The sequence below is a fragment of the Miscanthus floridulus genome, chromosome 3 (assembly GCF_019320115.1).
Source record: "Miscanthus floridulus cultivar M001 chromosome 3, ASM1932011v1, whole genome shotgun sequence".
Classification (NCBI taxonomy): Eukaryota; Viridiplantae; Streptophyta; class Magnoliopsida; order Poales; family Poaceae; genus Miscanthus; species Miscanthus floridulus.
Window position 1 is genome coordinate 21,139,479 of NC_089582.1, and position 3,974 is coordinate 21,143,452.

Sequence of the window (3,974 nt, forward strand, 5' to 3'; positions counted from 1 at the left end):
TAGCAGCCGCCCCTACATTACCTTCTCCTCTCTTCTCTGTTATGATGCCTTGATGCTCTAAGTTCAAGATCAGATGATGATTGACATGTTTCTGAGGCCTCTACCACTGCTACTTCTCGTTTTTTATATTATGGTTTTATAGGACTACTTTAGTTTATAGACCTTTTTTGATTTCTTATACCTTCTCGTGTACCTAAAGCACACTTTCTTGCATCTTTTAGAACAAAGCACGAAATAATGTCGTGGACAACAGACCGTGCAGCTCGATGCCCCGAGCATGATGAGCAGCCAACCCTTGAGGAGCAAGCACTAGAGGACCAGCTTACTCAAGAACAGTTCGATAACGAGGTAGAAAAGGATCTAGAAGTGATGCTTACTTAGGAGGAGTGTGACGAGGAGGAAGGCCCCAAAGGAGAGGCTGCTGAAGGCAAAGAAGAAGAGGATGATGAGTCAGAAGAGGGATATGAAAGTCCCGAGGATCCTTTCCCACCTGAAGCAAGAAGGAGAGCAACGGAGGAAGATTTGGACAAGGATTTTGACCCGAACGAGGAGGTAGGGAAGAAGCCTTAGCTTGTAAATTTTGCTAAAGCTTTGGCTGTGTTACCTCTACTAACACTTTGACCTGTCCTATATATAGGTCCCTCCTGAAACTTAGAAAAGACGATGTCGACGTCCGCGACATCTTGCTGGACAAGACGGAGTAGAGGAAAGGAGAGCAGAGGCAACAACCACAGAGATGGATCACGATGCCTCTGCTCCACAAACTCAAGACACAACCACGACTACCAAGCCTAAGAGGAAACGAGGGGATAGAAAAGGAAATCTATATCCAGATAAGGCTTGCTATGTGATAACAGAGGTTGGGCCAGCAGGGGAGATCCTTGAGCCGAAGGAATTAAGAGGACGATTCCATAATGCGATTGGGGCCCTAGTAAGAGATAAATTGAACCCAGCAATCCCTAACTAGAAAGAGGTACCAGAGAACATAAAGAATGCACTATGGGATAGGCAGCTGAAGGTCAATTTTAGATTTCCGGAGGGTAAGCACGAATTGGTAAAAAATGCTATCAGGATGATGGGAGAGTCATTTCGACGTTGGAGGTCGGAGCTTAACACGAAGTATATCCAAAAGGGGTTAACTCCCTTCAACGAGTTCGACAAAATAACTCCTAGTCAATGGGAGGAGCTTGTGGCTCAGAAGACTTCAGCGGAGGCATTGGAGCTCAGTGCTCGTAACACCGAGCTAGCGAAGAGGAACAAACACCACCATCATCTAGGCCCCGGTGGCTACTATGCCAAGGAAGAGTAGTTTAGGAAGATGGATGAAGAGGCCGCAGCTGCTGGGAATATCGATGTGACAAAGTTGAAGGTACGCTCAAGGAACTGGATATATGCGAGGAGTACAGAACCATCCGGCAGTAATCTTAAGTTTGATAAGCCAGAGACCCAAGAGGCGGTATCAAGGATACTGAAATATGCTAAAAACAAAGAGACGGGCTCATTCAATCCTTCTAGAGAGAGGGACGAGCTTAGCCTTGGCTTGGGAAACAAGGAGCACACAGGCCGCACCAGGGGGCTAGGGAAAAGGATGACCTGGAAGCAAGGATTCGAAGAGGACAGGCACATGTACAAGAAACATGGCCGAGACCGGGAGACTAGTCTCGAGCTCCAAGTGAAGGCTCTAGTTGCGAAGGCGCTGGAGGAGCAAGGAATGTCTATGGAGCCACGTATATTAGTGACGCCACCAGGAGAAGTGGCATTAGTTACCAGCCCTCCGAAAGTTCCTAGCAGCCAAGGTTTCACTGCAGCCACAACCTCAGTCGATCTCATACGGGAACCTACTAGTTGCACCTTGGTGTTTCTCAGTGGCCGGCAGAACACTGTGATGGAGGTGGCAACGGGTGTTGCACATCCTCCCGGTGGCTTACACCACAATAATAAGATACCGCCGGACTACACTAGGGTCGAGGTGCATACAGTGAAGCCCGAGTTCATGCAGTGGAGGATAGACTACGCAACTCCCGAGGGGCTAGTGTTACTCGGAGACGTTATGGGGCAGTTCAACCTCTGGCATAAACGGGACATTATATTGACTGCTTCTTTGCCGCCTCCCCCTCTCCCAAATTTGGAGCGAGTTGTTGAGGCCGGGGAGATATTTTCACCGTCTTGTGACCCCCACATTCCTGAGATGCCACATTCTTCCCCGCCTCCTATCGAGCATGTGCCTGATGAGATGCCACAACCTTCTCCAGCTCGTACCGGGCAAGTACATCATGAGATGCCACAGTCTTCTCAACAAGCACAACCGATACATGAACAACGAGTGCCTCCTGAAGAAGGTGATGCACAATAAGATGAGGACGTGCCTGAATGGGAACTCCGAAAGAAGATTCCAATCCACATAAGGCCAGTTTATGTTCCGATCAAAGACGTCTCATCGGTGTCCAAGTGGTATTCCCATGATCAGTTCAAGCCTGAAAACCAAGTTAAAAAAGTCCCATCACGGGGTTCTGAGGAGGCCGTCAGTAGCAAACTTCACCAAATTGCAAAAGCAGTATCCAAATGTTGATGCCATCGAATGGTCAAAGGATTGCCCGAAAAAATATGAAAGAGGCAAGCCCTTCCTACCAAACCGAGACATCCAGCGCCTACCACTTGGAATGAGAAGGTTCCATGATTGGTACTTGCGTGTTCTCCCAACGAGCATAGATATCATACAAGCATGCTTTCCCACCGGCACATTTGGAAGCCCAGCCGGAAAAATTGTCTTTGACTTCAATGACATGCACACATGCTTTCACCTGGGAGAAATGGAGATGAATCTAATTCGCACGTGGTGCCTGTAAGTCCTTGTCCTCCCGATATGATATGAATGTAATCTTTGAATTTTGTTGTAACTAACCCACGCCGTGATTTGTAGAATGCAAGTGCACATTGTCAAACAAATGCCAAGTGTGAAAGCCGGGTATGTAGACCCTCAAGCTATAGGCCAAATAAATTTTAATTACTCTAAACGGTGGACACTGGATGCCAAAGAGCTAGCAGCTACAAAGACTCTTCGGGAGAAAGAGCGCATCCGTAGTGCGAAGCTAAGGGAAGAGTCCCTTAAGGTTGCGGCATACATTGCCTTGGCTTTCAAAAATCTCCAACACCACTCTACTATATGGCTACCATACAACTTCGAGTAAGCTCAACTCTATACTTAAAGCTTTGTTCGATATATTTCATTCGATGCAAAAGGGCTTATCTAGTTCTATGATTAAATCCATGCAGCAACCACTGGATTTGTATAGCCGTCGATGTTGGGAGGAGCATGACATGGGTCTTTGATTCATTAGATAAGGACACGGTGACATACAAAGACTTCATATCGATTCTCAAGACGTATACATATCGACAATCCTCATTAGCTTATATGTTTGTATACATACTTGTAACGTTCACTTTTGGATACTAACAAGTTGTATTTGCTAAAATAATTCGAACAGGGCATTTAGGTTCTATGTCACTAATCATCATGGAAGGCATGATCCAGCAAGGAAGGAAAAGCTGGCTATAAAAACACTATGTGCAGTAAGTGTAACTTACTTCTTCAGTACTCCGTTACATGGCTGTCAAAAGCATTACTTAACATTTTCATATGCAAAACACACAGTGCCCCAAGCAGAAGCCTGGGAGTGTACATTGTGGATACTATATATGTTCTATGATGGGTAACACCGGTGCCTACAGGAGACACCCCTTAAGGGTAAGTTTGAACCTCTTCACCCGTAGTATAAAAACTTCGTAAATGGTATGAAATACTAAACTGAAACTTGTTTTCTTGTAGTGGAGAGAAGAGAAATGAATGAAAAGAGACCCATATAAGGATGACCAACTCTTAGAGCTCGTCGGCGACCTTTGCAACTTCACATTGGACCAGATTGTACATGTCAGAGGCGCCTACCATGACCGAGAGTCTGACTTAGGTACAA